General features: G+C 36.7%; 1 pseudogene; it reads right to left on the reverse strand.

The window, feature by feature from the left end:
• LOC148014591 (GPN-loop GTPase QQT1-like) overlaps window positions 1-22,037 on the reverse strand; it is a 59,282-nt pseudogene extending 37,245 nt beyond the window's left edge.
• Between the last annotated feature and the right edge of the window lie 1,441 nt (window positions 22,038-23,478).

A 23,478-nucleotide genomic window follows, 5' to 3' on the forward strand; every position in this document is an offset into this window, starting at 1 on the left:
GAAGGGACTGATATGTCCAAGGAACCTTCTCTATGTGCTCTGAACACGTTGTTATAGGTGAGATAAGCAGGGAGGTCACTGCCAGATGTAGCAGGAATTGTAACTGAAGGAAGAACTTAAGGAGCTTTATCTGCTACCTGCTTCAAGCATTTTCGCTGAATGACCAGGGGAGGAGGAGAATCCAGATCCTCTATATCAATAGGTTCTGACTCTTCTGAAGGTGGTGGAGGAGGTACTGGATCAGATGGAGGAGGTGGAGGCACACCCTTCTTTAAACCTGAGTATGTCAAGAAAGTAGAGAAGTAAGATCCATAGGTGACATTTGTGGCATTGCCCCTGGTTACTTTAACGAAATGTTGATCCATCTTGGTGAGTAGGTAAGTGCTCCAATCAATAGCTACTCCTTTTGTTTGTTTTTGTTTTTGTTTTTTTCTTTTTTCTTTTTCTTTTTCTTTCTTTTTTTAATTTCTTCTTCTTCTTCTTCTTCTTCTTCTTTTTTCATTAAGAAAGAGAATGTTGGAAATACCATATGTCAGGACCAACCTCGCCACCGTTGCTGGATCAGACAAGAAGAGAACAATGTCGGGTTGAGATGTTTTGTGAGGGGGTAGCAGAACGAGACCGCCTCATGAGGAGAATCATAATGGCTATTAGAAGCATGACAAGAAGGACAGTGCAACGCCCAAAAGGGAGAGGATAGGTTGACTGTGATTGTCAAGATCCCCAAGGAGGAAAGTACATCTTTAGACAATAGCCATTGATAAGGAAAGATCATCAGAGGCATCAATGGTCTGTACCTAAACAGCACCGTTAGGATTGACACAGCAAGTACCTTGTACAGGCCCATCCACCATTGTTGGAGCTTGCTAGGAAGCTTGCCAAATCTCCTTGTGCTTGATGAAATTGTCATGATAGGTCTTGCATCGTGCTTGAGTGGTTTCCGTGTACTGTAGGGCCATCCATCATATCTCATCCAAGCATTCCAAGTGCAGGAGATGGCGTTGTAGTGGATCATTATCTCCCAAGATTTCTTTAACTACCACTCGCAAAGAGGGCAATTCCAGTTCAACGGGGAAGACAGCTTCTGTACCATACACTAGTTGAAAAGGGGTCTGTCTTGTTGTTGCCTTCTAAGAGGTTCTATACACCCAGAGGGCCTCTGTAAGTCAATCGTTCCAGTCATGACGATGTGCAGCAATCGTTCTTGTCAGAATCAAGCAAAGGATGTGACTGGTGACTTTAATTTGGCCATTGGCTCTAGGGTAATAGGGAGTGGACTTACGATGGCGGATCTTATATAGTTCCATCAACTCCTCCATGATTTTGTTAAGGAAATGAGTACCTGTGTCACTTACCAGCTCGAGGGGACTACCAAAACGGGTGTTAATATTCTCGTACATGAACAGGGCTACGCTATTACCATCATCCTACTTCAAGGCTTTAGCTTCACACCACTTTGTGACATAATCCATACATACTAAGATGTATCTGTTCTACTTCCATCTGGTGGGTGGATCAATGGGACCCATAAAATCAATCCCCCACTTCTCAAACGGCTTTAGGGGAAGAATGGGTTGCAGTGGCATGGCACTTGTTTTGGTGGGTTTTTCCAAGTATCACATCTCTTACAGTAATTATATGCATCCTTGTGGAGGGTCGGCCACAAGTATCCTACTAATAGAGCCTTCCTGGCTGTCGCTTCTCCTACGAAGTGTCCACCACATGGTTTCTCATGGCATGCTTTCAATACTATGCCGATTTCATATCCTATAACACATCTTTGCAGCAGTTCATCTTGGCCTCTCTTGTACAATGCACCGCCTAGCAAGTGTAGGGGGCTGATTCTAACAGAAGCATCTTCTTCTCACGGCTTGAGATGCCAGGAGGATACTGTTGAGTTGCTAGGAGATATGTCTAAATACCAAGGAGTAACTGTTTCAACTAGAAACAAAGAAGCATCAAGAAGGTTTGGATCATCCTATTCCTCTTCTTCTGTTTGAGGGATCCGTGATGACAGATGATCGGCTAAGACATGGGAACGGCCAAGCTTAGTGACCACTTCAAAATCAAACTCTTGGAATAGGAGCAATCATCTCATCAGTCGTCCTTTAACATCTAATTTGTTCATCAAGAAGGACAGGGCTTCGTGATCCATGTAGAATTTGAAATGTGTTGACAATAAAGTGTCAAAACTTCTCCAGTGCAAACACCATTTCCAAGCACTTAAGCTCTGTCACTGTATAGTTTCATTCCCTATCAGTGACCTCTCGGCTTGCATAATATATCGGTTGATCTAATTTAGAGGGGCCCTTTTCACATAGGACAACACCTAGCCCTTCTGATGCATTGGTTTTCACATGAAACTCCTTCATCCAATCAGGAGGCTGCAAAATAGGTGCTTGGATCAGGCACTATTTTAGGGTATTAAAGGCTTCTTCATAGTCATCAGTCCAAAGGAAATCAGCTTCTTTCCTTAGGAGCTTGTGCAAAGGCGCTGCCTTAGTTGCAAAATGTGTAATAAATCTTCTGTAATAGCCCACATGGCCAAGAAATCCTCTCAATTGCTTGAGATTTGTCCATGCTCTTAAAGCGACAATCTTCTCAATCTTTGCCGGGTCTATTGCAATTCCTTGTGCAGAGACAATATGACCTAAAAGAACTCCTGAGGAGACGCTAAAGACACATTTGTCAGGGTTGAGAGAAATCCTATACTCTCGGCATCTGTCAAAACATTTCTCTAGGTGTCCCCAGTGCTCACCGATCAAACTATAGACACAAAAGTCATCAAGATACACCTCAATGAAATCATGCAAATGATTCTGGAAGGCAGCCATCATTGCTCATTGGAAGGTGGCAATCTTAAAGCGAGAATCTTCTCAATCTTTGCTGGGTCTGTTGCAATTCCTTGTGCAGAGACAAGATGACCTAAAAGAACTCCTGAGGAGACGCTAAAGACACATTTGTCAGGGTTGAGAGAAATCCTATACTCTCGGCATCTGTCAAAACATTTCTCTAGGTGTCCCCAGTGCTCACCGATCAAACTATAGACACAAAAGTCATCAAGATACACCTCAATGAAATCATGCAAATGATTCTAGAAGGCAGCCATCATTACTCGTTGGAAGGTGGCAGGAGCATTACAGAGCCCGAATGGCATCACTCTGTAGGCATAGGTCCCCCATTCCGTGGTGAAGGTTGTTTTAGATTGGTCCTCTTCTGCGATTTGGACTTGGTTATATTCGTTGAATCCATCCAAGAGGGAGTAAAGCTCATGGCATGCCATTGTGTCCAACAGTTAGTCTGTAAAATGGATAGGGAAATGATCCTTCTTCGTCTTTGAATTGAGCTTTTAAACACATATTCGAAGTTTCCCATTCTTCTTGGGTACTACCACAATGGGCGAAACCCATTCACTGTTAGCCACAGGATAGATGAGCTCTGCTTCAAGAAGTTTCAATAATTTGGCCTTCACCAGAGCAGAATAATTAGGATTCATTCACCCTTGTCTTTGCCTTATGGGTTTGGCATCAGGCTCTAGATCAATGTGATATTGACATACTGTGGGATCAATCCCCTTCAGGTCTTTGTACGACCAAGCAAACACATCTAAGTTCTCCTTGAGTAGGTCTCGCATGACCACTAGTTCTTCTTTTGGAAGATTGAGACCCACTTTTAGGTGACGTTCGGTACCCTCAGCATCCAGGAATGTCACTTGTCTTTCACCTTCCACTTCACGGATAAACATCCCACATATTGGGTAGAGGTCTGACTCTTTCAAGAGAGTAGTATCCTCGTCTGATGTTCCACTAGAACCAGTGTCCTCCTTCTAAACAGATGTTTCATTTGTTTGTTGAGGTTGCTGGAAGGGGATCAGAGCTTCGTTTGCTTCTATGTGAGTGGTGATTGCTTCTGGACTTGGGGATTCATCTTCAGAAGATGCATCTAGGAATGTCACATAGCATGGACCTTCTAGGGGCCGTGGCTCGGAGGGCTTTGGCTTCTATTAGCGGGGGGCATCATCATCATCTTTTCTTCAGGCTGAACAGTCAAGGCGACAAGAGCCACTAATGAACTTAATCTTTATGCTTCTAATCCATTGCTTATACAAATTCTGCATACTTTGTGGTCCATTGATCAACCCAAATAGAACCATAGTCATTCCATCCAGCACCCGGAGATATCCAACCTCTAAGGTCTCCGTAATAGGGACATTAACAAGATCATCCTCTATCAAAGGAAATTCTTCATTTGCACTTTCATAACCCGCTTCATTTTCTTCCTCATCATTTTCATCCTCTTCTTTTGGAGGCTCTGTCTCTGCTTCTGTAGAGGCTCTGTAATAGAAGAACAGATCTTCTGCCTCTGCATGTGCTTCTACTTCCGTCACAACTTCTGACTCTACTTTTGCCTCTGGCTCTGTCCCTGTATCTGTTACTATCTCTGTATCCACTCTCTCTGTGTTCTGTAGCCACTCTGTATATGCTCTTCCTCTGTACTGTCTCTGCTCTGTAACTATACTGTCTCTGCTTTGTCTCTACGACTGTCATGTAACAAGGAGAACAATGCATCTATGCTTCTATTTCACTGTCAGAGGTGATTTCAGAAGTTGATACTAGTTGAGGCAGGAGGTATTCTCCCATGGACAAGGATTTTGCTTCCTTGGGAGTTGGCTTACAGTGCCCATTGTTAGGGACTGTGCATTTGTTTTCTTAGAAAAGATCTGCTTAACAGCCTCTTCATCTCCTGATGTACCATCTGTTACCTCATTAGAGGAGTCAGTTTTATGACTTCAATGGATGTGGATCCATTGCCTTTTTGTGATCCATACAGCTTCAATACCGCTTTATTGGGTCCTCCGCCTAGGGTTAGGGTTCCTTTGAACCAATTCATCCTAGCTCTTGCTTCAAAAAGCCAAGGTCTTCCCAATAGCAGAGGGTATGAGGTCCCATAATAATTTGGTTTGACCACCAAATATGTCAGCCAATAGTCTCTTCCTGCAAGGGTTGTTTTTATGTATGGGAGGATGCCCAATGGTTTGACTCTGCTTTGGTCTACCAAACTGATGAGCCACTATGTAGGTTGAATCCCTTGGAACCCTAAGTCCTTCATTGTGACATCTGTCATTATGTTTACTGATGATCCTCCATTAATCAATGCATCTGAAATGAAACATCCTTCTATCCATACACTAATCTCTAGGGTTCGTTGTCCTTGACAGGAGTTTCTTCTTTAGACCAAATTGTCCCAGGATCCTTTTAGCAAATAGAAGTGATCCTTTATCTGGAAAACTATGTTCCCTGATTGTCCTCTTCTTAGTTCGGGATGGAGTTCCATGGCCAATCGACTTTGCATGAAATACTAAAGAATACTTCCAAGTTTTGACATTCTGGTAAGACCCAATCCATATTAGTTGAGAAGAAATGACTTAAGAGAAATTCATTGCAAGTTATAACTGTCATTCCTTGCTAGAGTATCTCTAATCATTTGCAAGTTCTAGGCTCAAAATAGATGCCATAAATATTACTCAGGTTAACTGTAGTTACAAGAGTAAAGTTTATTCCAATGCATTCTTTTGTTTTTGTGGAATCACATACATATTTTCATTTTTTTCATTTTGACTGTTGCTTTTACATTTAGAGATTGGAGATGAGGATAACTTCTTGGGAAGAGCTAAAGGATCGAGAGTTGGTGGTAGCTCCCTAAAGAATGTTGCACTTGGGCATTACATATCGAGGATTGATCCCAATATTTTGTTGGTTTTCACCAATTTTAATTTCTAAATTATGCACCTCTTGTGTTCCATTATATCTTGTACCTAGGAATGCAACTTTGATGCGATAATGTGCATAAACAATTTGTAAATTCAATTCTTTGACTAACTTTGTAGAAATAAAGTCATGTATGCTCCCATCATTATGTAAAATAGTCTTTTCTTTACCATGCACAAAACATTTCATTGTTAACAAAGAATGAGGAGTTGGCATACCTGGCAAAGTATCCGAAGTCATCTTCTGTAAAGTCAGGCATTTCCTCATGTTCTTCTTCTTCTCTTCCATTGCGCCAAGATAATTGATATGGATAGGTGGCTTTTTGGTTTGACAATTGGCTGCTAAATGACCAGGTTGATGGCATTTGTAACAAACTATGGGTTTAGCTTTAGATACATTATTGGTAATGGAAGGAAGTTTAGGAATGTTGGAATTTGACTGTGAGGATGGCTTAGGATTTGGATTGGTGTTTGATGGCAAGGTAGGTGGTCGTGTCCAAGATTTACGGAATGAAGATGGAAGAAAACGACTTTGATTGAATCTTTGAAAATTTGAATTGAATTGTTTGGAACCATAGTTACCATTAGTTGGAAATTTTTGTGGTCGCTTGTCTCGTCCTTGAATCTTGTCTTCAATGTCATGAGCCAAGGAAATTGCATCTTCAAGGGTTGTTGGCTTGAACATATTGACTTCTGCATAGTGATGTCCAAGTAGGCCAGACATAAACTTGCATTTATGAGTTGCTTTAGGTACATCTTCGAGCATACGTAGTTGCAGTAGGGCATTCTAGAAATGTTCAGTGTATTGGGAAATAGGTTCGTGATCTCTTTGTTGTAGAAGATCCCATTGCTTGATGGCTTTTTCATGGAACTGAGAAGGAAGGAAATTCTGCAAAAAAAAAAAATTGGAAAGTCTCCCATGTAGTGGGGCAATCAATGCTCTTGCAGACCACAGTCCACCATAAAGATGCTCGGTCAACTAAATGGTTAGTGACACATTTAATTGTCTTTCTTAGCGCATGTTTCTTCATGGAAGTAATCATCAAATTGACTGATAAAAGCAAGTATAGTCTTTTCATCGCGTGATCCATTGAAAGTGCGAAATTTGAAGTTTCTTTTACTTGTCTTTGTTTCTTTGCGGATGGATTGGGCTTCAAGTGTCGCATCGATGGTACGTCGTATAAGATCTTCGGGTTGCGGTCCATCTTGGTCGGTGGTAGATCGTTGCAAATTGGCCAATTGAACTTGCAAAGCTTGTCGGGCTCTTCGTTCTTCTTCGAGCTGCATCATAATCAAATCCAACTTTTGCTCCATCGTTGGTTCGGGTAAATCACCTTCAGCCATAAAATCGTCCATGTTTTGTTCAGTCATCCTGCAAAATCCAAAAGACCTCACACTCTCAAAATCTTATTAGCAGAATGATCGTAGCTCAAGGTGGGTATACAAGGCTTGTATATTTTGTTTGGCTTTTGTAGTCTTTCTCTTTTACGTATGTGGAATTCGTTGTCACGACCGTCGTCCAAGAGAATAGTGTTATGTAGAAATTGTGTATAATCTGCGTATGACCTGCGTATAAACTTCTGTTCTTGCTGAAACTGGTTCAATAAGTCTGCAAATGTGAACAGGGTCTACTAGAGAGCAATAGGTTGGTTCTGTGCTTCTGTGTGTGAATTGTCTCTATGATAGTTGTTGAGTAAGTCTTTAGTGACCTCTGTGACTTGTAGGATTAAGAAGACTTGGAGGACTTTGAGGATTTAAGAGCTTTAAGCTTTATGTTGCCTGCGTGATTTTCGTGTATCTGAGTATGTTGGCGGCCGTTTTGACGCCGTCCAAGACATGCCGCTACCGCCGTTTGACGAATTGGTTGAATAAGCTTTTTAAATAAGCTTACTATTAAGCTTAATAAGCTTTTAAAGCTTTGAAGGTATGAAGCTATGGAATCTTACTTGTTTACTCACGACTTGATGAAGGAGATATCCGCGTGGTCCTCCGTCTACAGAGGGTGGTCCTTCGCGATCAGAGAGTGCAGAAGGGGGTTCTTGATCGCCAAGAACACACTGGTAGCGACCGTTTGCGACGAAACTGTCTGTACATCTCGATTGTTCCAGGAGCTCTGCCTTCGTGCAAGATGGTAAGCGATTGGAAGCTCTCAATCTCAACTTGGCTCTGATACCACTAGTGCACAGATCGATCACCGTATGCACGCGTAGAGAGGGTCAGAAGTTCCCCAAGAACAAAATAACTCTACTTTTTGTACACAAATCAATGTAGAAAGCTTGCACGACATGAACAAGAGACCAATTGGGTGTAATCTCTCCCCATGCCTTGTGTGAGTGCTCCACAAAGCATATATTTCATATATTATTCATCTTCAAGCTCAAATAATAGCCCAAATTACAAAATAGCATGCTTTAGCTTTTGAGTTTGCTTTTGTGCCAATAAAGAATTAAAGCTAATGGGCGCCCAAGAAGTCAGGCGATACCCAAATACAATGTCCAATACAAGTATTTAAATCGTGTGCCCATGCGCATACAAAATAATAAATAAATATTAAGTGCTTTGATAAATAAGTGCGACAAAATATACGCGCCATGCCTAAGATACGCGCCCATCAAAAATATTGACGATAACTTGAATACATGCTATCCTCCAATGCTTCCCAATGCCACTGTTGCTCGCTCTACACATCAACTGAAGCATTCACAATTGTTAGAAAAATAATACAATTAAACAGACAAAAGTGAATACCTAGCAATCTTCAACTACATAAATAAATTGGTTAGACATCAATCCTAACCTTAATTTATCACGAGTGCGTACTCCAAAATCATAAACTTTTATTAATTTAAATATGTATTTTGCGGAATCACCCACTATGGAATCACCCATGTACACACAAAATTAACAAAATGCCCAAAAATGATAGGCGTCCCCATCGAGTTCTCGCACAAAGAATCCACTTTGTGTATGAGCCTCGGTAATAAAATTTTACGGAATCCACCGTAAAACCTCGCGGAATCCACCGTGGCACAGAATCCACCGTAGAATATGCCTCCTGGCATCACTCTCTCTCTCATCTATTCTCTCTTGGAGCCAACATAATATTCACCATATATATTTTAAGTATATAAGAAAGTCGAGGGTGTTTCTTGGATCTTATAACACCAATGGTCTAGTGCCAAGTAGTGTTTCACTAAACCACCCATCATAAAGAGTTAATGCATCCTAACAAGAAGAAATCATGATTCAAGTGAAGGAATTATTGGATAAGGGGTTGATTTAGCCTCGCTCATCCCCTTTTCACTGACCTATTCTTCTAATCCAAAAGCCTTAATCTTCAAATAAAAATGTGGATTTCATGCTAGCAGGGCTGATTGAATAGAATCTCTAAACCATGTCTAAATATTTTCACAAAAATGTTTCACTTTTTGCATTCCTAGAAGAGATGCTAAGCCACATCACCACAGCTTTTGCACTAATGATACAAACATGACATTTGCTTAAACTTGCAAGTCCTCTATTTAGTGGAAACTTGTTTTATAACGATGATCCTCTGAAGGAGAAATATTTGCTCACCATTCTCTAAAAGTGCAAAAACTTCCAACATCTCTTTCCACCATGAGGGAATCTAGGTAAGTCCAAATTTTCATGTAGCAATCATCAATAGGCTTTTCAAAATCATCCCCCTTTCAATAAGACAAAAGACGTTTACCAACCTATTAACACAAAGCTTTCCAAGTTTCTCTTTACATGGCACCACTTACTTCATTTTATAATACCTAATACATCCACTTTATTTCTCAATTAGTGAGATCAAAGTGTGATTATATTCTATCTATGAACCAAAATTTCATCTTCCCACCACCTAAAATGTCAAAACATACCTTGATCCCATTTGAGAGTGGCATTTTGGAGAGCTTGGGATTATGCTTAAATGGAGATGAAGTATTCATCAAAAGCTACATGATTACTTTATTCAATTACCAAAATAGAAAATTTCATCTTCCATCTATTGCTCTTTTCCACAATTCTAGAATGCTAGACCATGTGATATTAAGAGATTGAGCTACAACAGAGTCTTCGAGTTTGATGTGCAACCATTTCAAAATAACTCGTCCTACCAATCAAAACCATTACATTAACCCAATACACAACTTACCTTGACAAACTCAACAACTTAAAATGATAGCTGATGCATGGCTAATCATCATCAATCATTATTTTTGGACATAGTGAAGCAAAGGTTTTTTAATCCTTCCCTTGTAACATTTTGACACATAGATTACTATACTTCATTGGGGGAGAAATATTGGGTTAGCAATGGAGCGCTTGAGCCTTGATCACCAAAATTCCAAGGAAAGTAGTTCCTCAATGTTGTTTGAATCTTTATTGAAAGGCAAAACAAAGGCAACAAGGACTAAACATGCTACATATATTCTTGATGAGAAACATATTATCAAGAAAACTTAAAACACATATTACATGATTTCCAAGTTTTATACTAATCTATTTGTAGATCCACCAAAAGCATTGCTTGATGTTGAGTTGTACCCCTAGTGGACCTAGTTGACAATATGGAGGATCAACAAAGATAGTTCCCTAATTAAATCCCAAATTTGCAATCCAATATGGTTGTTGATTCCAATACCAACAAATCAACTTAGTTTTTACAATGCTTACAATAGAAGAAAAATATCTGCAAGCTCTCTAAAAGTTCATTAACAAAGGTCCTCTTAGCTCTACTAGTGGAATTGTTGTAAAAAATAAACATAGTGAAAAATCTTGAGCCATTTGGAAGTGATAACCTTTAATGTGGCCTTCCCATATCCTCCTTTCTATGTTTGAAAGCAAAGGTTCTATTATTGCATGCACTCTTTGTGATGAGTTTCCACAACCTTCTATTAGTGAGATAAGTTTTCCAATGATTATAACAGACTCATACCTAGAGAAACCTAGCCCATCTTTGTTAAGAGGGATGTAATGCCTACAATGATGGGTTGGAAAAGCTTGGGTGGCTTGATTGGGATCAATGGAAGAAGATAAGGAAAGATATGTAGGAAAATCTTGACAACAAGTGGAGGTAGCATAAGGAGGCAGTTGCATCATTTCAGTCTATACTTGGACTCTCTTGTGTCTTTATCCTATTTTCAAGCGTCTCATTGTACCTTTATTGTATAGTTTGAAGTTTTATTAATTGAGGTCTTTTACTATATTCTCTATAATTATAGAATTTTAGTTGTATCATTTGGATTTATAAATATTCATTTTTGTGTTTTCATCCTACTTTCAAATGGCTCATTGTATGTTCATCATATACATTCAAGCACCTTGTGTATTTTAATTGCAATTCTACTACCTCCAATGGCTTTTGTTCATATTTATACAAGTTTGAACAATAGTCTATGTTTGATAGGATAGCAAACATAGATAGTAGGGATGCAACCCTAATCCTTGTGAAACTTTTTATCTCTATACTAGTACCAGTATGTTTGTCATAATTTTCTTTGCGTGCCTCGGGATATTCATCGGTATGCATGTTTTAATAAGTGTCAAAAAACCATCAAAATACGCATTGATATGTGTGTTGCACTATATAGTGACCGATATCCTAACACATATTTTAACAATCACATCAATGCTTATACCAATGCACTTATTCATATGAATATTTTGATGCTCATATCAATAGTAATGCCTAGATTTGTTAAACTTGTTATATTACTTTTGGTAGTAGACAACTAAAATGATCTCATGCCTCTTTGATATGAGTTTTCCAGGCAAAAATTAACGAAAACTCTCTTTATATTGTTGCAAGAAATCATTAGTGTCCTTATTGAGCTTGGACAACTTCATTTCAGCTTCATTATTACTCTTATTCCTAGCCATTGTTAAAGTTAGGACACTTGTTTTTAAGACAATAATGTACTTTTCCAACACCTTCAATATTTGCAAGTATATGTGTAAAGCTACAGTACTTGACTTTCTAAAACCTCTAATTTTTACTCTACTTGAAGTATAATAAGAATTAGACAATTTGAGCTTGTTGAGATATATAGAGCTACAAATATTAGCAATGGTTTTCGTTTAGAAATAAAATGGTAGAGAAGGGAGGCACCTTATTGAAGTTCAAAATTTGCCTAAAGTAGCAACAATAAGCTTTTTATAGCATTGTGATGTGTGTCAATAAAGAGATTTTTTATAGCATTATGCTATGTGTCAAAAAAATGATGTTCAACACACTACTAGTATAAATGCAAAGGCTCTCTTGCAACAGATATGATGGTTGTCACATGGGCCATGACACAATTGCAAAGCACATATAGAGAGGCTACCAAATTCATTTCCTTGCTATCATACAAGACTAGTCATTTTGATGCCTAGGCTATGGAAACCGAGGTGTTACCCAAATGAAGTGTGTTTTGTACCCTAAGCCAGGCTTCATGTAGCAAGTATTATTCGCCATACATAGTCCACACATAGGCATCATATTTTGTTGTTATATTTCACCTACTAAAAGACACTTTATACATTGGAATTTACCCTTTGTGGAGCACTTCTACAAAGGTGTGCATCATGTTTTAGTATAAGTTTATAGTTAAGGTATAATTTTATGTATTATAAAATACTTAGTATATTATATAAGTAATAATCAAGGATATTAAATATACTATAAATCTCCTTAAATATTAACTATGTCATTAAGAATATTAATGTTAGTATAATTATGTGTAATTTCTTATTTTCATGTTTATATTAATACTATGCTAATAATAACAATAAGAATAACAATAGTAAATGTGAATACATAATAGTAACCTTATCAATATGTATTAATAGTCTTAAATACTTAAAATTTTTAAGAATATTAATAGCATATCATAATAAAATATTATATACTCATACATAATATTCATATTGTAATAACATTAGCAATATACGTCGATAGAGCTAAGTACTTCATATAGTTAATGATATTAATAACATACCCTTATATAATGTCTATAACATTGTCAAAATCTTAATGCTATTTGTCTTTATATATTAATAATTTTATTAATATCATAATTTATACTATCAATCTTACTAATATATTTATATTGATCACTTATAATAATAAATTTATACTAATATGTTAATGTATTGCAATTAATAAACATTCCATACTTATGTATATTAATGTCTTATTCTAATAATTATATCAATAATAAATTTTAATATATTAAGAATATTAAAATTGATAAATATATTTTAAACTATATATTAATTAGCAATATATTATGTTATTTAATCTACAAATAACCTATTAAAAGTATCAAAATATTGATGTAAATTATATATTATGTTAATCATAATATATTAGTTAAATTATATTAATAATATGGAGTATTAACTATTTTTAACATCACACTTTGTATCAACTCTACTACGTCTATGTAAATTGATAAAACTCCTTTAAATATAAAATAGTAATATAATTTATGTTATAATAATAGATATACTATGTCCATGTTAAAATTTATAGTTATTATCATGATATATAGTATAATATGTTATATATATATATATATATATATATATATATATATATATATATATATATATATATATATATATATATATATATATATATATATATATATATATATATATATATATATATATATATATATATATATATATATATATGTAAACTAATTAAAGTTAATTATCACAATGAATTATATCAATTCACATTACTTAATATATGTGGGGGAGTGCAGGGGGACGATGATTTATGAGAAGCGATTTTATCTATTTCTCTCTTTGCGATGTGAAATCCAACAAGAGTCTTTCAATAATATACATAAAAGATGATCTTCAGTTACATGATATACAACAAATCCTTGAGCATCTAGATTATTATGAGAGTAGTTACTATAACAAATGAAGGATATACTAAAACAAGTATGTTGGTATAAGTGTTGATATTATCATCAAAATATGTGTCACGATATCTTTCGATATATAGTGCAATGGACATATTAATGAAAATTTTATGGTTTTTTAATACTTATTCAAGCAAACATATGGACAAATATTTTGAGGTGTGCAAAGAAACTTTCAAAGGATATACAAATACTTATACTAATAAATGCAAAGAAAAAATTTTAATGCATATCAAGGCTAGATTGTTGTCGTCTATGTCTACTATATTGTCAAACATAGACTACAATTCAAACCTATATAAATCTCAAGAAAAGCCAATGGGAGTGGTTGAATTGAAATAAATATACACAAGGTGCTTAAATGTATACAACAAACATACAATGAGACACTTGAAAGTAGGATAAAGATACAACTAAGTCCAAATGATACAACCAACTTACAATGAGGCACTTGAAAGTAGGATAAAGACACAACAAAGTTCAAATGATATTACTATAACTGAATACCTATAAATTGAAATGATACAACTACAAATAATTCAATTAAAATTCTAAAACTATAAATCCATGTGATACAATTAAATATGTCAAGTACAACAAGATGAGATCCCTAATTGAATATCTCATCTTCACATAATGCCTCCTCTAATCATGTGTCAGGAAACAAACATAGATTATAATAACCCTTAGATAAAACATAAAATGCACATGTGTTAGTAATACGACAAGTACATATAGATCTATTACCTCTCCTCCCTATGTCCATACCCTCTCCAAGAATAAAAAAAGCCCCTAACATAAGGCATACTCTTTCTCTCATTGCATGATGACAAGTGAACCCATACATGGAAAAAAGTATACTCAACAAAGATTCTAGAAATTTGATAGAACAAAAAAATAAATTATAAATTTCAAACAAAGAGTATGAATAGACTAAAGCATAATACTTATGATGTCCATCTCAAAGGAGGCCCAAGTACTAGTCTCAAGATGTAACTTCAATCCTACTGCAACATGCACACACACCACCTCCTTATGCTACTCCCACTATCAAGATTTTCCTCTATATTTTTATTTATCTTCCACGAGTCCTAATCAAGCCACCCAAGTTTTCCTAACCCATAATTGTAGGCATCACGTGTCTCTTAGCAAACATAGGCTAGGTGTTTAAATATACAAATCTACTATAATCATTGGAAAACTTATCGTTGATAGAAGGATGTGGAAACTCATCATGGAGAGTGCATACGAGAATATGAATTTCCTTACAAACATAGAAAGGAAGATATGGGAAGGTCGCATTAAAGGTTTATCACTTCTATATGGCTTGACTCAAGCACTCCATTGCTTGGCCCAAGATTAGTTTCCCAATAAAGTATGGTAATCTAGCATGGTAATCTATGAGTTCAAATGTTACAAGGGAAGGGTAGAAGGCTTTGCTTCACTTTGTTCAAGAAGTTTGACTGAGGATCCAACCGCACAGGTGATCATTGTGAAATATTGGGTATGTCAAGCTAAGTTGTGTACCAGGTTAATGGAATGGTTTTGATTGGCATGACCAATTATTTTCAAATGGTTGCAAAATCAAACTTTGAGACTCTATTGTAGATACATGGTCTAGTATTCTATGATATGCTTTGTGGAAAAGAGCAATAGATGGAAGATGTGAATTTTCATGGTCTAATATTCTACAATATGCTTTGTGGAAAATAGCAATAGATGGAAGATGTGAATTTTTATTTTTGCATTTGAATAAACTAATGGTGTCACCTTATGCTTGGCTAGTGCAGATAGTATTTTATTTTTTCCAAATTATTAATATCTTCAAAGTCCCTTATGATTTCCCATTCAAATAGTGATATTACTTGAGCTATAGAACAAGAAACAGCTTGCTATATAAAATTTATATAGTAAAGAAATTAATCCAAAATTTATCAAGTTTTTTATGATATTTCTACTAATGTCTACTTAATAATGATACCTCATCCATGCAAATTGGTGTTATCTATACTTAATTATGGGCATTTTTCCTCACCAACCCTATTTCTCACTATGTGTAATAATTTCACAAATTTAATTTAATTTTGTCATCTTTCATGGATCATTTTCAACAAAAGACCCACATGACAAGAGTTTCTTTTACATAAGATTTTATTGTAAATTTACTTTATCTTTAGTTTTGAGGACAAAACTACTTTAGGAAGGGATGGTCTATAATGTAGGAATTTTAGAGCTTGTCACTTACAGTAAGCCTAGAATTAGGGTTTAGCATAAATAATGTTTGCTAAGCCACTTTGTATAACTTTTCAATCATTGCATAATTGTTTTCCTTCATGGAGCTTTGAGGTTTCCATCCTCCCACCTTTCATGGAGATGAGATTCCTTGACCACTTAGTAAGAAGTTGTGTATTATTACATGAGTAGGCCTTAGTGCCAGCATCGCATGAATATATGCTTTGGCTATGGGTTCTTAGTTATATTTCATGTGTTTTTCCAAGAATATTAAATTTCATTTCAATTAGAAATTTCCCCTCCATTACAAAAAACCAATTGGCAGAACTAGGGGGGATTTATGGCCCTTTAGTGTTAGGAAGTACTAAGTTAAAAATTCTATTTGCTCTTTTGTTTGTAGATAGAAGAGGGCCTAGGATTACATAGTGATATACAACTTGAGATGCCTAATGACATGTTTTGGAAGTTTGGATGATGGAGCAAGGGGATTGGAAGGTAGGAGGTTGAGATTAAAATTAGATATATTATTACATAATAGGAGAGCGAGAGAAGCAATGTTACCTTTAAGGTTTAATGAGGGAACCATAAAGAAGTAGGAAGAGATATTATGGTAACAAAAGGTTACAATGGGGGAATAAGAATGAGCCTAGGTAATCAACTTGAGAGCTTATCGCTAAAATAGAGAAGATCTAGCTCTACTAGTGGGAGGGTGGAAAAGTCAAAAGACAAGGTAAGCATGAGAAGAGAAAGAAGAGGGATGGAACATCTGAGATGAAAGAAGGGTGACCACAAATGGCAAGGAGAGACAATTTAGGGGAGGAAACACTATCCAAGAAAAGAAGGAGATATTTGAGCAAAGATAAGGAGAGATTGGAGGGCCTACATTGATTGTGAGGGAGGAGGACAATTTCATAAGAGAAGGCAACAACACTAGAGCAATGTTTTTTGATTGATGGGCTTTGTAGTGGACAAGTAGAGGAGCATCAAAGGCTGAAATTCCAAAAAAAGAGGATCTAAATATTCCAAATTGAAGGGAGCATGGGAATTGCAAGCATTTTGGGAGGTTGGATAAAAAAAAGAAGAGGGTAGTGAAAGCATTTTTAGAGGAGGAGAGGAGATTCGTGGGGACTTCACACTTGTTCCTTTAGTGTACAAGTTTAGTAACTATCTTAGATGTGTAAAGAGCATTCCATTGGAGGATCTAAGGGCACTTTTGATCATAGCCTGTGCACATGAGAGCTCCAAGCATTCACCATGGAGGAAGGCTCTCACAACTACCATTGAGTAATCAAAAAGTTAACATCAGAAAAGGAATGTGCACAAATTAAAAATTTTAATAGGGAAAAAGCAATTTGCATGAATAAAAAATCTACATATTGGCTTACTAGATGGCTGAACTATGGTAGTTTTGTGTAACACAAAACTTCCTCATGGTTTTAGGGAAATGCATGGTTTGTGTTGAATTCAAAATACTGCAACATTAACAAAAACACAACAATGATTGGTCTCTAGAGAAGTTGGAGGCTACTTTTCTTTGATGCAAAATCAGTTGTAAAGTCTACTAAGTAGGAAAGGAACAATGCTTCTCCTTTTATAACATCGTTGCTATATTCCTCTAATAAGTAGTTGGCTAGAATAAAAGAACTTTACATCAACAAATAGTTGTTTCTCCTGTAAACTATACCTTAAATCTACAAAATTTTTCAATCCTATAGTTATACTCTTTGTGTAAGATCAATATTGTAACATATCTCTACAATCTGAGTTGATAGAGCATTTTGAAGAAATTATACTAATACAAAAATTCAAGTTCTTAATGTTATATATTTTGAAAAGGGTACAACTAGTATTGCATTGATTTTAGGTAGCAAATTCAAGTAGAAAATGAGGGGAAAAAAAGGGGGGGGGGGGGGGGGGGGGGGAGAGGGGGGAGAGGACAAGAAAATTTGGAAGAGAGTTGGAAGAAGAGAGGAAAGTAGTTGAATATACCCATCTAAGAACACACAAGTAAAGCAAAAGAACCAACTCTGAGAGGGGCTCACCTAAATAATAAACACAATAAATCTTTGAAAGAAAGAGATAGTACATTGAAAGAAGAAAACACAGGAAGAATCTAATGAACCTAAGCTAATGGGAATACTCATATGAGAGGTAGATACGGAAGGATATTACTATGAGTATGTCAATTGTGAGAATCTAGGTTGGCCCATACATGAGTATTTCTTCTTGGAAAATGATCATTGGTTTTGGCAAAAAGAATTATATTTTCATCACTATGAGCACTTTTGGGAGGTCCTTAGGGTTCAATACAAAGATGGTTTGTAGCATTTGATGGATCCCCCTCTTTAGGCATTAGACTATCTACACGCATCTCCTAGAGGGTATTGGTAAAAGTGGAGTGCATTAGTTATAAAAGTGTTTTGTTTAGTTAGAGAGAAAACTATAAGCAAAATAATGAGGATGATAATGATGACAATAACAACAACAATAAAATAAAAAATATATAAAGTGAATAGAGAGGGTTATGTGCCTTGTAAATAAGAGTAAGATTGTAAAAAAGGTTTGGGGGTATGAGAAGTGAATAGACCAAATAGAGTTAGAAGTTAACTAGGGGAAAGTATAAGGTTCTAAATGGACTTTACATCAGCTTTCCATCTAAAAAGCAATGGTCAACCAAAGCAATCGATAGTACTATACTTGACTTAAGTCTTATGCTATTGGCCATTTTTTAAAGTGGGATCAACATCCTTGGGGGATTCACTATATGTATATCCTCTATATATCACATGCATTCAAGGCTTGTTTACCAATGCCCTTATCTATGAATTTTTATTGAATAGAACATACCCCTTTTCTATTCAATTTGTGAAAACGTCCCTTTATATAATATCCTTCTATATGTAACAAATGTGTAAAAATGGTATTTGAAAATCCCTTAGATTGAGAGCCCATGTGATATACACATATAGTTATGAGTGACCCTCCAAGTCAATATCTATGTGTCCTCCAATTAGCTTATAACAATACTCCTCATTCTGCCAATGGTGCACCTTTTGAGGTCATTTATGGTTTTAAAATTTGTCCATTCCTATATCAATCATATTTATTGATACTAGCAATAGAGCTAATTCTTTAATGAATGATCACATGAAAACTTTACATGAAGTAAATGGAGAAGATAAAATAATCTTAATTAAAATATACTACTCAAGCCAACAATTATGCGATAACAAGAGATTTAATGTGTTTTATGCTTTTTGTGGGTAGAGTATCAGATTTGAGAATTGGAGAAAAATGTATGATTTTTATATTTCATTAAGAAAGTGCTACATGGCATGTGAATGATATTTCAGGATAATTTTATTATGTGATAAATTATTGTTAATGTGCTACTCAATTCAAGTACACAAATTGAGGAGAACGCATAACCTACCTATAGGTGTTGCCTTGCAATATCTGCATTAAAATATCCCAAAAGCATAAAAAATCCCAAGGGCAACCATATGGTGACCCCAAGCAATCTGAAGTAGCTCATGATATTATAAACTCAATAAATGTAAGAAGCTGAGAATAAGGATTTAGTGTAAATAACATTGACATTATGCCATGTCACACTGACATTGGTATAAAAGGAGAGGACATGTAATTTTACACATCTTTTTGACACATTAATACAATTACAATATTTCTCTCCCATCTTGCTCACAGCTTCTATGGCTTCCCCTTCTTTCCTATCTTTCTCTCTCTAAATCTAGTCTTTCTCTCTCCTCATCACTCTTCTTCTCTCTCTTCCTGCAGTCTTTCTCTCTCTTCTGCAGTCTTCTCTCTCCTATTTCTCTCTCCCTAGTTCTCTCTCTAACAAGTGGTATCAGTAAGAAGTCGAGAATAAGGATTTAGCATAAATAACATTGACATTATGCCATGTCACAATGACATTGGTATAAAAGGAGACGACATGTAATTTTACACATCTTTTTGACACGTTAATACAATTACAGTCTTTCTCTCTCATCTTGCTCACAGCTTCTATGGCTTCCCCTTCTTTCCTGTCTTTCTCTCTCTAAATCTAGTCTTTCTCTCTCCTTGCCACTCTTCTTCTCTCTCTTCCTACAGTCTTTCTCTCTCTTCTGCAGTCTTCTCTCTCCTCTTTCTCTCTCTGACAAGTGGTATCAAAGCATTGGTCTTTGATCCATTCTTTTCTTCTATTTTCAGTCCTATTTTCCTCTATCAAAATCAATTTCAGACAAAAATTGTACAAGACAGTGACTAGTGGAGTGCTGCAGATCATCTACAGTTAGTAAGAGACTATATCTGGAGATATCCAAGGTCAGATACCGTGGAGAATGGCTTAAATGGTAGGTCGTCATCAAACTTCATGCAAAAATGGAGGTAACTAGAGTAAAGGATGGTTAACAGGGCTTAGTTTGGGGTTAAACTGTGGTTACTTTTCAAAAGAGGTTTTCCTTTCCTCTTTCTCCAAGATTTTTCCAAGCTTTCATGGAGTTTGCAACATAGATCTTCTCCTAGCTTTCAACCATGAGGTTTTTACAGGCATTTCATGATGGAAACTTTCTTTACTCTTCATTCTTAACAAGTGGAGCACCATTATTGAAGGCTTTGAAGAGACTTTAGAGAGCAAACTTTTCTTCTTTTTCTCCTTCTTCAAGGATTCCTTCCAGTATCTATGGTGTTTTCAACAACCTCTCTTCACAAGTATTTTGTATTTTTGAAACCCTAAAGACAACAGGTAGTAGTGAAGATTTTTCAGAAGCTAGAGGCAAAAATGGAAGAAGCCAAATGCTTTGCGTGGAGTTGCAGTACATTGATACACATTGGCATACTTGAACAGTTTGGAGAGTATTGCAACAGTCCTGGAGACCAGATCCACAGTTCCAGGTTCCATCTTGGCGAAGAACAGTAAGCATTTCCAGACCCAATATGTTAAGCTGATCCACCTCCAATTGCTGGCACACTGGATCAGGAGTTCAAAGAAGTCCAAGATTTGCCCACTTCCTCACAGAACCGCAGGTGAAATCACAGACATGTAGCACCGGGAGCGAAAGGGCTGAAAGGAGGGTGTTGCTTCCATGTAGGAAAAGCCATTCCGGAACCGGCACAATGAACAAGAGAGGGGGAATTCCGAATGGGAGAGACGCAAAAACAGCACAGTTCATGCAGAGGGAGGGCGGGGAAGCTATATGCCATATATTTCTCCTGAACAGCATCTGTTCTATAGTAGTCCCAGTCCATGTCCTTGGCAACCAACTTCATAAATTCGTTTATGTTACCTTCAATTCCAAAAAAGACATAGCCGTTGCATTTATCAATAAGCTTTACTATGTTTGCCACACTTTCCTTGTCCTGTATATTGAGTGTTGTAAAGTTCACTAGGGAGAAGTCCTCCACAAGCTCACAAAGATCCTTGGTAAGCTTCCTGTACTTCGCAAAATGTGGATCTTGGTTGAGGCCAAACTGCAAGTAGGAGAGATCTTGCACATCAGTGTAAAAGTCTAGATTGAAAACTAGCTTGCCATAGCTTTCAATAAGATCAGTTTTGATAACACATTAATATGAGGAAGCTCCAAATGTAGCATTGTTGATAAGGAAAGCAACAGTGCGTTGAGATACTTCCCAGGATCACTACAAAGGTGAGCATCCACCAAGTGCATTGCAGCTAATTGATAATCCCACTTGTTGGTCATCTCAGATATAATATTCTTGGCATTGGAATGCAAGTCCTAGCTGTAACTATTGCCAAGATCAGCCTCCAACCTCTGACCTCCATCAGGCTTTCATGCAAAGGCGTGATGGATTCAAGCCTTCATCAAGGCTTATCAGACCTGCTTTCAGACCAATGGCAATACGTAATCAGAATCCTATTTTTGTCATCATCTCCACTGCTTCTCTAGCCTTCTTCTCTGTAACATAAAGAGCCTCATAGAGTTTGGCAAAATTGTCATTAATTTGGACATCCCGGAGCCCTCTACCATCTGCTGCAAGCCGTTTGTCAAGAGGAATAGTGTATCCCTTCTGATTGTTCCAAGTGGAGATACAGGGAGGTATCTTCCAGTCCTGTTGATCCTTAACAGTCCAGGACAAGGTGGAGAATGCATGACTGGAACATGTGGAAGACCACTCCTTTTATGAAGGTGTAGATGGCAAGCCAACATGATTGCAAGGATTGTATGGACTCGGTGACTATATGGTGGGAGACAAGGCTTTTTGTTTCAAAGACCAGTGATCAGGAGCAGGGCAGTCAGGTTTTTTTTTTAAACATGCAAAATCTTGACAATTAATGCTACATTGAAGAAAGTGTTCCAATGTGGTGCCCTGCTGGATTATCAGAGATTTTCCTTTGGTCTGCGTACAAATGAAATCGAGTTTACTTCAAACAATGAAGACCTTAATGTGTTGAATCTTAGGATAGGGTACAGTTGAATGTGTCTGATGGTCCTAATTTGGGGATTGTGTATTTTGTGAGTATGCATGTCAGACGAGTGAAACCAGAATTTTAAGGCAAGATAGTGATATTATGGATGATCATCTGTAGAGGGAAGCTAGCATCATCAAAATTTTGCCATCAGGGAGGCTAACATACTTTCTATAGTTAATGCAAAAAGTCTGTTGTACTGAAGGCCCATGTCAGTACTGCTGCTACAGATGTTTTATAGCCAATTTCTGGTGTCCCTAACTGCATTCACGGACCTGTTCATTGATGAGTGTTGTTTGCAAATGTATGCAAAGAATATGGAGGAGTAATGTATGCTTGTGATGGATATGAAGCCTTTGTAGTTATCTACTAGAAACAACCAATGCTTTGTGTGGAGTTGCAGCATTGATATGCATTGGTCTACTTGAACAATACACACCTTCTCTGATTGTTCAGGGGTAGCAGATTATAGATTTTCCATTTCATTGATTGCAAGTTATTTTGCAAACTGAAGGCTTGGCGTTTGCTGGTGTTCTTGAGAGAGATCAATTGTTGTGGTTGGTTCATGCATTGCAGGGTTATAGATTTGGAGCACATGTTCATAGTGGTAGCATGACTCAAGAAGAAAGCAACTCAGCATAACTAAAGAAGACACAAAAACAGTTCTTCCACACTTGATGATGATGCCCTCATACTTGCAAGCTATGTCCTGAAATCTGTAGCTAAACCTTTCAGACTTCAAAAGGTCTTATCAAATGCAAGCTTGATACAATTGCAAATCAATCAGTGGTGGGTGGATAGAGGTCCTAAAATTCACCAACACAGCAACTTGACTACAATGGAAACTAAGAACAATAGCTCCAGCTCTAGTGAACAAGGTTGGCTTCAAACACAGGCTAATATTGACAAACTTGGAGTTTTAGCTGAAGGTTGGCTTCAAACACAGGCTAATATTAACAAACTTGGAGTTTTAGCTGATCGGTGTATTGCTCTTATGAAGCAGTTATAGAAAAAAGAGCAAGCCCTGAATCAAATGCTTATGCTTATGGCCAACATGTATATACACTTGAATTAAATGCTTATGCTTATGGACAACATGTATATGCTGATAGTACACACTATGA

The sequence above is a fragment of the Lygodium microphyllum genome, chromosome 25, assembly GCF_053477565.2.
Source record: "Lygodium microphyllum isolate KBCC chromosome 25, Lygodium_microphyllum_v1.1.10, whole genome shotgun sequence".
Taxonomy (NCBI): domain Eukaryota; kingdom Viridiplantae; phylum Streptophyta; class Polypodiopsida; order Schizaeales; family Lygodiaceae; genus Lygodium; species Lygodium microphyllum.